The sequence below is a fragment of the Sceloporus occidentalis genome, unplaced genomic scaffold, assembly GCF_023333645.1.
Source record: "Sceloporus occidentalis isolate IW3139 unplaced genomic scaffold, rSceOcc1.0.p SCAF_208, whole genome shotgun sequence".
Taxonomy (NCBI): Eukaryota; Metazoa; Chordata; class Lepidosauria; order Squamata; family Phrynosomatidae; genus Sceloporus; species Sceloporus occidentalis.
Window position 1 is genome coordinate 395,687 of NW_028317188.1, and position 15,298 is coordinate 410,984.

The window sequence follows — 15,298 nt, forward strand, 5'->3', positions numbered from 1 at the left end:
ATTTCAATCAGAAATGTTGCCTGTTTTGTGGCTATGTAGATACACATCAGTCTTTTAAAGTCCTTTTTAGAATCATAACATGGTCTCATTTGTTTGGGATTCTGTTTCTTAAACATACAAACATTGAGTTATCACAAATTATATAGACAAAAAGTCCCTTTTCCGTCAGAGGCCGCACACAAGGTTTGTTAACATTGTGATGTCAATTTGTGAAAAGTAATGGTGTAAGCAGTCAGTTCTTCTGCATGTTTTTTTAAGTGCTGGTCAAAATGAGACATATTGTGCGATTACTAAACACAAGAAAAATGTGTAACACCATGTATTTATTTTTAATAATAATAATAATTACCACATTGCTGCTTTCCAGTTTAGAGGATGGAGTCAAGGTTACCCCAAAGGCTTGAGTAGATCATTATTACATTGCCAGCCACCACTATATGTAATTATTAAGTAAATGGGCCATGTCAGATATATCCATGACATTATTTAAGTATATACAATAGAAACTGGACATGTCATGGATTAAACACCCTCTTGAACCTTTTTAATATGTATTTACCAAACTCTTGGTTTTACTATAATTTGTGTGCAATATTTATATATATATATATATATATATATATATACATATATATATATATATATATAATGATATTCTGGATCTAATCTTGCATTAAAACAGCTTTATACATTATTGTAATGGGTATCCTAGGTTGATATATATATATATAAATATATCATTAATTAATATATAGATTAATATTTAGGATATATATATACTCTAGGCTTATGTGTATACTTTATTGTTTAGGCATAAAAATAAATCTATTGGCTATTTAGTCTATTGAAGGTGCTAAAATGTGGAGATAATGTAAGCTGTTTTATGCAGTTTTTTTATGCCAGGTATGGTGAAAAGTTTAAGTTGATTTCACTAAACATGTGGATGTAGGGTTGCCATGACAACTATTATGATTGGTCTCAATGGACCACATTTTGGACTGTTGATAAGTTAGTTGAGAATAATGGTTGGGAAGGTCACATTGTGACCACTTAGGCTTCCATTGATTCCATTGCTGCTGGGGTTTGGATGTAGGTTGCCGCTTTAGAAAGAAAGCTTTCCCCATCTGCTTTGCAGCTGATGGCAAACCATTGGAATTTGGCATAATTTCCCTCAAAAATCTTTGTCACGGAAGCCTCTGTGCTCTGGGCCCCTGGAGGATCTAATAGGGTTACCACATGTCCCAGATTCACCATCATGTTACAGTTGGCATAGTTCATACAGGATCCTATCCATTCAAAGTGAATCACCCACCTCACATTTGAGTGGCATCTGAGGATCTTACTGCTACCTGTTTTTAATCATGTATACATAACATTAAGTCATAGATTCCATGATAGAGGTACCAGTTGTGGATCCTATAACCATTGTGCCTAATGTCTATTGGGAATTCTTGGACATGTTCAAAAAGAAGCCCTCTCATATGCTGTATGATTCCCGGCAATCTTCTCCCACTGTTTGTATCAGAAAACAGGCCCACGAAATATTATAAATTAAGTTCAAAAAGAAGCCCTCTCATATGCTGTATGATTCCCGGTAATCTTCTCCCACTGTTTGTATCAGAAAACAGGCCCACGAAATATATTAAATTATATATAATTTACACTACTGGACTAACACAGCTATCTTAATCTACATAACTATATATTAAGAATAAATATGCCTTGTCATTGATTTCTAAATTATATCATCACTTACAAGGCTCCGCAGTCTTCATCATATCAGACCTTAGGAGGCTTGAAATTTACTCTGCATAATAAAGTTAACTTCTAAACCACATCTAAATAAAACAACTCTTCTGCACTAGTACCCTTAGTTGTTGGAATGTAAGTATAAAAATGCTTGGATATAATATATATAAACATAGACTTTGATGGGAAATACCCATGTAGTCTGCCCATTTTCCCTGATGTAAAGACTCAGATTTAAGCAATCCTTGGTCATGTTTTAGATTTAGAGCCTGGGATTATTTTAGTGCGCTGACATTTTTCTTTTTTTTCTTGTTTTAGATTTAGGATTTAGTATCCTTTACACTTTAACAAGCTTCCTTCGGAATGATTTAAATCCCTACTCATTCATATGCCACCTGTATTCTATGACTCTGTAGCACATAGAGCCCCTGTGGTGAATGCAGTAAAAGTGTTAAACACAGATACATATCGATACATTATATGAACAAAAAGTCGGAATATTTCAATATCAGCAGATCTTTAACACAAACTTTCCTTTAATGCGTCTTTTTGTAAAATTGGGAAAGTAGATCTCCTTAATACAGCTGACCGCTATAAGACTGAGGGAATGGAGATGACACTTGTTACTTTGAAAATGAAATTATTCCTAAAAAAACCTTCCAAAAAAGGCACTTCAACTGCTGTCACATCATTTATTTGTGTTTTGCCCTCTAATATAATAATAAATAGTATACAATTTATCAATGATACAAACCAAGTATACTCTATGTTGGACACCCAATTTTCTTTTTTCTTTTTACATAGTAAAAGAACAAGAATTCTTGTCCCCTTCAACTCTTGTGTGCAAGAATTAGTGTTGGCTTCTCATTGCCATTTCTTTACATCATTCTCAACAAACTGCAGACTGACGGGATTTTTAAAGGGCTTCATTTCACTTTCAAGCTAATTAACACTCTGGAGACGCCAGGTGCAAATCACTTCACGAGATATCATCTGTAATTACTTGCACGCCACGCAAATTAACTCTGTAACTCCCAAACTAAATGTAAGATACAAAAAAAAAATACTTAGAGTGGATGAGCTTAACACCTTCTAGTTAACAGTGTAATAAAAAAGAATATTGGACAATTAGTGTCTGCAGACAATTTCGTTGGGTACAATGGGTAAAAATGCCCCATAGAGCTTACATGCTAAGTAGTAGGAAGTGGGAAGCGATATATCCAAACTATTGAAATTAGTGACAATGGGTAGGGGGTATAGTAACATAGTAATTTAGGTTGAAAGAAGATACAAGTTCCAGTTGTGCCTCAAAAAAGTGGAAAAGGTCCTTCTTGACTCGATTCCTTTCTTCAAGTCTTGATGTATGACCTCTTGTTCTATGTACAGTCCTAATAATGGTCAGAGAGCGGCTGGTATTGTCCCCATATGTATTTGTATGATAATATTTTTTTTTAGTGTAAATAAATTCTTCTCTAGCCTTCTTTCATAACTAAGGTGTTCCGTCCCATGTGATAAGAGAAGACGAAGAAAGCCCTGTTGATGATTCACACTTTCCTCGGAGCAGCCGGATGGATGGGTAGTCACATGTCTTCGTGGCATTGGATGGTCACTGTATGAGTCACAATTCATGAGAGAAACCAGTCTTAGCACATGATAAACACGTTCCGTTTATTTATTGCTCAGTATAGTTCTGATCGTTGATTTATTTTCCTGGCTGAAACCTAATTCTAGACTTCACTAAACCACCAAGGGTTTTCGGTCACAACGCTGCTGAAATATTCAGGGCTTGGTCATTTGCTTGCGAAAAAAACTATAAGTTTATGCAAAGGAGAATTTGTTGTTGCCATATTTGTACTTCAGACAAAATATAAATTACTCAGATGGTTTGCACAGGATTTGGCATGAGATATGAAAGTAAATGTTGAAATAGGTGCCAAGAAAAGGCATGACACAAGTGTTAGAAGACATGTGTCTGACCTTTTTGAATCATTTCAATGTACCATAAAATATGGATTTTTTAAATGTGTAAAATGCGTTTTCAACTGTATTCGCTTCTGCCGAATCTGAAGGTTATATAATAGTATCTGCAGTGGAATCAGGGGCACCCTAAGGCGACAGTATGGTGTAAGCATGTAGTGTTAGAGAGTGTGTAAATGTTAGTGTGTGGTGTTAGAGTATGTGACTGTTTGTGTTAGTGAGTTGTGTGTTAGTATTATTATTTATTGATTGATTTATTTGGCACCATCATAATCTGCAGTGCTGTACAATAGACAGTACGTATGTGTCTGTGTGGAAGTCTGTATGTTCGTTAATGGGGGCTAGAGGGGTGCCAGAAATCCTGCCACCAGTAACTAGAACCCATAGAATAAAAAAACCTAAAAATACTGGTGATATAGAAAATCAAGTTCAATAATGCAATCTACCTGGTTAATGTTAGCCATTCTTCCACATTGTACATAAGGACATTTCTGACATATCCCTGATATAAATCTACCTTGTCATTGTATGTTTAAGCACTAGGGAGACGTGACATATATATTCTCTTCTCTTAAGTATCCTAAGAACATTTTTTTTTCCAAACCAAGCTGTAAAATAAAATCTCAAGAGTTTAGCTGACAGATATGGGAAAGAGAAGAGCACTCAACAGAACAGGACTGCAGATACAATTGTTTGAAAATGTTATACGTTTTATCAGTAAATCACAGGAAAATATTTTACATCTTTATGATTATCCCACTTACTTCCTTTTCTCAATCAAATGAGTTACGTAGTTTTTGTGACTAAAGAATATATACTAAACAGCCTCTTTTACATATGTATCATCAAGTGCCCTCTCTGCTCTTTTATCTTTAGGTATAAAGAACATAAGTTTCGCTGCAGGAAATACTGGCTGAAGTATTGTACGCTGTGGCTACCTAGTCCTTGTACAATGATGGACTAATACAACAACTTGGTTTGACCCATAGACACACTTAACATTGTAAGCACGCATCAGATCCAATAAAGGCACAATTTAAACATCTAAACTAAGTAGAGCTCTTTGTATCTGCTGTGTGTGTCAAACTAATTCTGGCATACCCTCTAACTATGGTGTATATTGGCTGGCCACGGCCCTAGGACTGACCTAGGGTAGCTCCAAGCTGCAACCCACTGTCTTTTATGGTGAGCGCCAGGATATGATGTCATATCCTGTTGCGTTCCATTATAACGAGGCACAGTTTGCTATGGAGACTGTGCCGCTAGTCTAGTAGTGGTGTATATAAGCTGGTTCCAAGGAAGATCCCCCAACCGACCCATGGAGCAGTGGCTTGCCGTGGAGCAAAATACCATCTGTTACCTGATGCTCCATGGAACTGGTGGACCTCAGCCAGTATACCACTAGCCTTACCCTAATAATATTGGGATTTGGTCGAATTAGACAGCACGCCTCTAGCGCTGGATATTTTTAAGGTGCCATTCAATCTGCTGTGCTGATTTTAGCATTTTTTGTAACTAAATGAAGCGTTATTACCATCACACCTACTGCTCTTGAAGGTCCAAATCTTTGCCAAAAACAATTCTTTAATCATGTCAATTGCTGCCTCATTCATTTGTTTCCAGGAATGTTTAATTGCCATGTGACACTCATAGATTCCATAAAAACTATAAAAAAGGTTTCTGTGTTGGTTTTAATGTGAAGAGACTTTTCAGATGAAAGAATAAAACAATGCCTTCTACATACAAGCATCACATGTACAGCAGCGGCACCGCTCATCAGTAAGATGCTGAAACAACCCTCTAGCAGAGGTGGTAGAGACTAGATTGTATCATCCAGAAATCTCTGATCCTTGCTTTACAATGGAAACTGAATAATTGTGCGGCAGTGAATAGAATCCAAAGACAAACAGTCTTAGACGGCAACAATGGCATACTAAATAAAGTGTGATTTACTCGCATATACCAACCGATTAATCAGACATTCATAACAGCGTACCACTCTAATGTGGAAGCAGGCTCTTATCTTCAAGTAACATTTTGGCCGTAATACTGCATAAAATACTTAAAACTTAAATTAACAATATCCCTATCTGGCAGAATTTAGCTAATTTCATGTATTCCCTGTCTCCAGAATTTAGTTCTATTTTCTTTCAAAGTGTAGTAATAAGGAACGATGTAGTGAAGAGGGTGCTTATTATTTTTCTTAATGGAGGACATGTTTGGCAATAGCCCGGTAATAGAACGTAGTATGGGACGGCAATTATCCTTAGGTACACTCAGCAATGGTTATACAGTGGGGGTATTGTGCACAGTTCACTTGGATTTAAGAGATGCACCATGACTAATGGGCCAGATAAAGACAACCTTGTTAACAAAATATTGGGAGATCCCCTGTATGTCATGCCTTCTTATCTGCTGTTTTAGCGTATGCTGGGGTTTACTTTATGCAATTACGTGTTATATCATTTTGTACTTAAATAGTGATCTTCATTGGATGTGTGGTGGAGTGTGACCCTTATATATATTATATTTGGGCTCAGATCACCAAACACCATTAATATAGTTAGAAGGTTCACAATGGTTCACTGAGATAGGAAGGAGGCAAGCTGGACCATTGTATAATTGCCCACCAACTTTTGTCCCTGTCCCTCCATGTGCCCTTTCTAAATATGATTGCTGGAGACGCCATTGGCGTAAAAGCGATTATCTGTTAGAATGTCAGCCTTAAAAATGTCTCAACAAATTTAAGGCTTACTGAGAATAAATACTGCAAAGGATGAATAGACGTGGCATGTGCTCTGGAGTACATTGAGAACCTGATGATTGCTGCAGGCACGCACCCAGCTGTTTATTCTTAAAAGACAGAGTTTATCATTTGGGATCTTGTTAGGTTTCCTGAGTCAAACTCCACCACTATCCTTATCAGCAAACACAGGAACAAATTATTCCAGGAGCAGACATAAGTGCAAACCTCCCATCTCCTTTCCCTTGTTTTGCAATACTGTACAATAGGAAGAATTAATTTACCCCGTGAAAACATTGTTATTTTTGACAGATGCTTGTATGGGTCATTTTTTTGTAGACACTTTAACCATTTCATTGTCGGCAGGCCCCCTAAAAGTGAAAGGTTTTAAAAATAACTCAAGCCACAGTTCCATGTAACGTTGTTGGCTAGTGTGTAGATTAAATATAATATCTCCTTCGATGGTTGGTCCAGGTCCAAGAGAAAACAAATACAGTCGACATTGGGTTTAAACTTTTTTTTAACAAAAAAAAGTGATACATGCACTTAGTGTGACCCTCAAATACAGGAATATAATAACCCGAAAAAAAGGATAAAATGTCGATTTGCAGGTAGAAATTCTTCATAAATATTCATATATGTAGATAAAAAATAAACAGGAATATAGTGTAGTATTTCAAGCCAAATGTGTCTGTATCTTTAATAGTTGCACTCACATAAAGTACAAGATATCAACAAGTGAACAATCTTCAACCCACCTCCAGGGTTTGTATAACATGAAAAACAAAAAATGTATAGTTTTTTACTAGCTTGTAATTGAATTGGTGAATATGATCTCATTTTCATGCACAAAAATCATGCACATACATACGAAAAGATGTTCATGCAGTCAGTTCTGGTTTTGTCAGAGCCTTTTAATGTATTTACTGCAAGAAGCACAGCTGGTACTATATAAATACAAGATAATAATAATAATAATAATAATAATAATAATAATAATATGGATTTTACTCACAGACAAAAATCGTTTGTATGTGTAATAATTAAATTTTAATTACTGTTACCACAAATAGCTTTGAGTTAAATCAGAACTGCTTAGCTGCAATATACATTCATTAAGCATTGTCAAGGCTGATCCCAGACCGAATGTCACCCATGGCGAGAATACTCTTTGACTCCCTCTTTTTATCTTTTTTTGCATTTTAGATAGTATTCTGGTATTTTATGTGATACCCTCATGCTCACCAAACAATCTAGGCTCTTAAAAATGAGGGACATCAGAGGATGAAAGAGGGGCACAGGGATTTTGGTACCAATAGGGCAATCTGCTCCAAGTAAAGCATCCCAGGACCTGCCACACCAATCTCCAATCAAGTCCTGACAGACATATCTCTGTATATGTTTTCCTTATGCTAAGAGCTTGGAGTAACATAGTCAGTTTATGTCATCTTTCACTTATTCATTTTGACCAAATCAGAATATCGCTAACACTGTATTATTATTATTATTATTTATTGTTTTATATAGCGCCATCATATCCCACAGCGTGGTAATATGATACATGTAGGGAGCTTTTTTAATGTAAAACATTCCCAGCTGAGATTGTTTGTTGGCTACTTGAATGCATGCCTGCGTAGACAAATAAACATGCCTAACACCTTCATTGCAAATAAGACTATTAACAAATACTGCATGCGGAGTTGGTGATCAGTCACCACCTGGTGGGCTTAGAAAACAAAGGCTGCCAAATGGCACAGGTTAAGGAATTACAGCCACAATTCCCTTGGCATTCTCCCTCCAATGGCACTGAATGAACTATTTAGCCTCAAACCAACGCTGGCAAAGAAGAATTAACAGGTGGCCATTTATGATTTTTTCGGTTTAACCCCTGGGGTTCCAATTCTGATCTAAGAGATTTGGGATGCTAAAGACCGTTCCTAGGTGTACATCATCTATGAATCCCGACACACACAATCGGATACATCCATTACACATGATCCACAATGCCTGGTATATTTTAGGCATCAGAGTGATTACAAGCCATGCTACGAGTTAAAGAGCAATCTGATCTTACACATTCAAGTAGTGTACGCAAAAAGAGATCATTGAAGCACGCATAAATTGTGTGATTTAGAGCAGAAATCTTTTTTTGTCAAAATGCTGATAAGTATCTGTATTTTAATATACATTTTTAATCCAAAAATCTTGGTGGGCAACAGTAAGGTTAAAAGAGCTGTTTGAGAACATGCCACTAGGGATCACTTAATCTGATAATTACAACAAAGGTCATTTCGACAATCTCTGACCTGACCCTCCAGTTTTGGAATGAAAACATTTCTTAGTCTCGCCTGGTGCAAACCCTCTTTCTCTGCTCTTACCTCTTTCCACATCAGCGTTTCACAAACATCTGTCTCTTCTCCAGAACAACAGCCTGAAAGCTGCTTGTTGTATAATTGAGAAAAATGTACGTCATTAACAAAATACAGTATACAGAGGAAGGGATTGTATATCCAAGGACCATAGTCATACATTTACAGTACATTCCTAGGAACTCCCAGGCTTTGAGACTTTGGGTTTCTACACCAATCTTATGGTCTTTTTTCATTTTGCACAATGCAAGGTGTAAGCGTGAATGATAACGCACCTACGCCGGACCCCACCAAAACTGGAATATCACTTATAATGGACAGGTGGCTACAGCACTTTAAAACCCCCTACACAGGTCAGGCTTACATCCAAGGGGACTATAGGATGATTATCACCATTATTTATTGATTGATATACTACAATCATACTCCGCAGCGCTGTACAATGAATGATGATGTATGGATTATTTAGTTTCAACCATTTAGTGACATTTAGTGACCTTGTTTTAAAAGATAAAAAAATAAAACTTGCTGCAGACCTGATAATCCTTTACTGCAAAAGTATAAACTCAAAGACCTACAAATGGCCACAATTTTAGAAACATAGAATTTGACGGCAGATAAGACTCCTTCGGCCCGTCTAGTCTGAAGGTGGGAAGGTAAATGAAGAAGTAGAAGCGGTTAACAAAATAATCCCATATTGTACAGCGTGCGTTAGTTTCAAAAGAATTTTGAAAGATCCCGCACCGAATCTTGTTCTTGTGTGGTGGCAGTTTGATCATTTTATTGGTATTTGCACTTTGCGACAATGCAGCCAACCCCAGCATCAAAAGAATAGATCAGCTAATCCAATATTTCATCTGCAGAGTTTTACGTTAACTGTGGGAGCTGGTCGATTGTTCACCTTAAAGTGAAGAAGCCAACGGTATTGATCAACGTCATGGGTTTTGAGAAAAATCTATTATGACAATCTATCAACTGCACTTAGGCTCCTTCATACATAGAAAAGCCGAAGATACGCATCACAGCGGATTCTTTTCTTTGTAATACTGACAGATCGCTATTAGATTGTAAGCTCTTCTGTGCTGTGGGCATTGTACACTCATCTCTCTTTGATTAATATAGTAAACAGAAAAGTAACCGCACTAAAACGTTTACTGCTAGCAGAATTTACATCTACCTCATCCTCTTGGAAGGTTTGAAATATATTTGCTTTTATAGTACTATGCAAATACCCTGAACAAAGACGCTAACTCTCCCTGCTGGTCGATCGCAAGCATTGCCAGTTTCTTAGCGTGTAGTGCAATGTGTGAAGGATTTAGTTTGATGCGGACCCGCCATTCACTCGAGACAAATACCTTCTATTATGTTTGTGGGCATTTCTATGAACCCACTAATGCCAGGCTGAGCAACAGATACTACTTAAACTATTACTCCCAGAAAGCTCAGCCAGATGACAGCTACTAATAGGCATCAGATAGGGCATATGTCCTGTGGTGAAGGCAGCTCAGTTCTTTGTAGTCCACTTTTCTTATTTGTTTATGTATTTATGGGGTAGTTTTTGCACCATGTAGATGGTTCTTCTATAATATCTCAAGGGGCAAATATTTAAGATGGTTCTGTGGTATGACTACATCATGTTTGGGGTACATCATGCGTACCATATGCTGGATAAAGGGCTGGAGAACTTCCTATGCTATGTCGGCAGGTGCCATTAGGTTTGGTGAAGTCGAGCTATTGCTTAGCCAATTCTAAAATTTACCAGATCAGATAAAGATCTTCTAATTGTACATTTGGAGGCTGTGTTGTCATTTTGATAGGTGTGTGTCTATGACATTTGTGTTGCAAAAAATATATAAAATTTCTATATGGATAAGTTTCACATTTGCCTAAGTTAAATAATCCTTACTTTCTAATCAATTCTTGCTGTTTGCTGAAAATTATTTCATTTTTTTCCATTATTTGCAATGGGAAGGAATGGCTCTTCATGGAATGCCTTTGTTACTCTAGAAATAAAAGAAACAAATCAATGTTGATATTTCATTTGAAAATAAATAAATAAATAGGGCTGATTACTCCAATAAAATAGATTGAAATATGCTGAACCTAATGAGGGGTTCTTGGTTACTCTCTGAAGTATTCATGATGATAATTTTCTAAATTCTTTGATACTTGGTAACTTTGATGTTCTGGTGTTTGCTTTCATAGTGTTCTTTGTTCCCCAGTCGCACTTTCTGTATACCGTTACTACATCCAGAGTATCAGGAACTGAGACACATTACAAAGGTAGATGGTACAAAATAAATAATATAAATCACATGAGACCAGAGTTCTTCCGCAGAGTCCCCATCTCTAAAGATAGAGAGAGGGAACCAAAGAACTTGGACCTACCATGAGCCATATTTTTAAAGACACATGACTGCTAAGGCCCATAGCTAAATAAACCCACCATCCTTCCCAAGTAAAGGGCCGCCACTTTATTTTAACCAACCAGCTGCTAAGATTGCCCCCAGCAGGCTCACGTAAAACACCATGATCTCTCGTCCTAAGATGCCATCAGCCTCTCTTACGAATTGGCTTCCCAATTTTGACAGACCTCGCTGTTCGCATCTACAGGGACATCTAGCTGTGACTCAAACAAAAGAACACAACAGGAAACGTACGAGAGAGAGGGTGTGAAAAGTAACTGGATTTGGTTAAGACAGGAAATATGTAGGCCCCAGACATGTTCTCCCTAATAAAGCCCCATTGCAGCAATGGTGCACCCCATAACCAATAAACTCCCATTTTTATTGACCTGTCCATCGTTGGCCAGCAGTCATGCTCCCCCACGCCCTTCCTGATGGAGTAAAGGTTTAGTTATTGAGCAATTACCATGGAAACCAGTTGAATATTTCTGCTGGTTGCTCCATTTAGCACTTTAAACAAGGCTTCGCTTTATAATTATGGCACATTATCTCCACGCTGTACCAGAGTTACTTAAGTGCTTTTATGAAATTTTTCTGCAGGCATTTCTTGGGGGGAAAAGCTTAAATTTCCAGCTCTCCTTCTTCTTTCTTGACTCCATGCAAGACAAGACCATCCCAACTCATTAGAACAAACAAATGCTTCTCCTTTGGTTAGAAATCCCATCATTTGAAATGAAGAGCAGCCCGACTGCCTCTTTCTGTTTGGAAGTGCGGTTTCATTCACGATGATTGAGTGACAGAGGAATTTAGCCGTCGGCCTTTTTGGCATGTGAATCCTTGAACGTATGTATCCTGCTAAAAGACAGGGCAGAACGGAGAGCTTGGGGGAAGATTCCATCATTGTACTTTGTTCATGTTCCAAGTTACTTTGCCCAGCTTTGATTTTGTGGAAGTACTACTAACATTACGAACAATTATAACTTATATGTCACTAGAGGTTAATGTGTTATAGTATTTGTGTTAAGACAACAGTTGTGTTTAAGGAAGTGTGGCTGAAAGTGGTCCCAAAGTCTCCTAATACCAAACAACTCAACACCCCCGGCACCCCTCTGCCTAATGGTCTAAATTCTAATGGGGAGAAAAGGGATCAGGTTTATTCCCTGAACATGTTATGATGGCTATGGGGGGATTATTCAGAAAGATACAATCTAGGGGCCCTGGGCAAGAAAGGAGCAGTCACTGGGGCCACAATAAAAATACAGGGTTTTCTAATTCTGTACTCTGTCTATGGACAGATATAGGGTCATGGTTCATGCTATATGGTATGTAAGTAAGTAAGCAGTGCAGTTATGGCAAACTAATCATTGGAGGTCAAAAACATCTATAATGTCACAACACACTTTAATACTGCAGGGTAAGAGGTGAAACAGGCACTATGGTTTTTTAGGTTAGTGAATGCATTCATCTTTTCTTTTTCTATTTTAGTGACACCTAAGGAGCATTTTAATGAGAATTTCTTGTTCACTTACGTAGTTGTAGCCCCCTTATTAGTTTGTGAGAAGGCCGGAGCTCAACACATTCACACACCCCCAGTGTTTTTCTTGGGTTCAGCAATGAGCTCAGTGGCGGCCAAGAAACTGCCACAAGCACTTGTTAAGACAGGCTTGTTTGGCATCTAAAACAGATATGGGGCTTTGTATCATTGCTGACTATCGGTCCCAAAGAGTTTGAAAGGGAGGGGGGACTTCATTGTTTAACTTCCAAGATGCTTGAAATGAAATTGCACAAAAATGTTGCGAATGATGGCACTATACACTGTGGAAGCTGAACTCTATACATTACAATAGGTTGAACCATGCAGAGAGGCTTTAGGAGTTGTTCTGCTCGTTCTTCATTTAAGGTAAATGATTCCACTTTCTCAGATTGTACAAGTATACCAGCATACACGGCTCATTGAGACCATTTTACTGCTAAACCATCTGTGTCATTGTTTACAAAGAATGTAAGGAATCTGAGAACATTACTGTATTTTTATTGAGTCTTTACTTACAAAGCTAGATTTCTTTGTTTTGCTCTTAGTAGTCCAGAAACAGAGCAACAGCGGCACCAGGTGGCCATATGTAATTTTACACTTGCCTTTTTCAATTAGTCAATTAACATTTGAGAGCTTGATGCTGTGAAATATAAAGATAATCTGATAATTTTCAGATTAAAAACAAGATGTTTTATAAAATAGTGGTATTCTGACTTTATAATAACTATAACATTCGCATTTGTCCGAATTGCAAATTTACAGAATTTTGGTAAATTCGGCGATTCATACGAAGCCTTGAAAACAAGGCCAGACCCCCCCATGAATCAGACGAAAACCAAGCAAAAAGTTCTTAATTATTGTCCAAAATTCATGGGCCCACATTCACTCTCACACTCTCACACACGCTCATTCTTGTTCACTCTCTCATGCTCTCTGTTTCCCTAGTTTCTCTTTTTCTTCATCGTCTATTGTTTCCCTTATCCTCTGTCTTCTCTTCAATCTTCTATCTCTGTCCACATCTCCACAGACAGAACCTGGCTGTAACTTCCTCCAAAATGGAGGCGCTTGTGGTGACATCCTCTCCTTGATCCTCCAGTTTTGGCGGAAGTTTATGTCGGTTTTTGTCCATGGAGATGCGGACAAAGATAGAAGATAGCAGCTTGAGCATTGACGATAGAAGAGAAGAGAGAAGATGATGAAGAAGATGTGGTAGTGGGAGTGGTTGGCAGACACGGTAGGGAAACATTTAGAGAGAGTGAATGAGAATGAAAGTGTAAGAGAGTGAGAGTGGGCACCAGCAACAAATTTAATTCTAAAATTGAAAATGCCCCTGAATTTTCACCTGTACCGAATGGGCAGAGAATGCAATTCGTTGCCCGAAAACAAATGGGCCTAAAGACCTAAAACTTGAAAAAAATTTGTCCTAATAGTTTTTTGGCCCATTTGTACATGTCTACTAGAGGCTACGTTGAAGGGACTTTCAAACCTGTAGTTGATCTTCAAGAACTCAGATTTTAAAGCCTGTTAACTAGATATATATATACCATGCCTGTGATATCTGTAACTAAGCTCTGATAAGGATCCACCAGTCTGTACAGAAACACGTCAGTGTACGTCTATAAATAAACATTTTTTTTTTTTGCTTAAAGCGGTGAGGGTGCAGAAAGGTTTTTATCGACAAAAGCTGAGATGGTGACAGTTCTCCATTAACTTGAGCAACGTAACTACTGACTCAGTGTTATAGCAAGTACCTGGGGAGATGAGAAGTCTGTGTGCTTTGTCGAGTTTGGATTCATTACACAGACAGATAAGAGCAATTCTCTATCTCTGTGACATTACTGCCTACCAGTTAATAATTATGTCCTGTAGAGCATAGGGACGTATGGTGTTAAAGTTCTCCAGCTTAACATACATAACACGCATCTTCCCAAAGAAATGTCTGGATCAGATCAGTGCCAGATAACCTCGGTATTAAAGGACGTTCTTAAACTGGATTCCCTGCATCACACAAGGTTTAAAGGAGGTCAGATAACTTCAGGATAAAATTAGCATTGACCAGTAAGGCATGTGATATTACTTAACCTTTTCTTAACTAGTTATTTTAGGACATTTGGACGCATAATACTTAGCCTCCTTAGACTAAAGTGCATGTTCATTCAGGAGGTGGATTCACTTATTTTTGACATTTTAGTTAAAATATATCCAAGAAAGTGCAAGTATTTGAACACACGCAGGGATATCTTTTAATCCCTCTTTTCATTTCTATACAAGCATTTATCCTTTTATAACACTGCATTTTATATACTCCTCAGCATTTATAGAACTAGAGTGTTGAAATACAAATCCAATGAAGCTATATTTTTTTCTTACACTTGTAAAATTAACACTTTTGACAATAATTGTTGAATCAAAAACTTGCAAACATTCTGATACATTATAAGATGTTTAGACACTGTATACATGTCATGTTACTGTATCTTGTCCAGTGGTACATAAGCCCTGTTTTCTAAACATGCCGGCT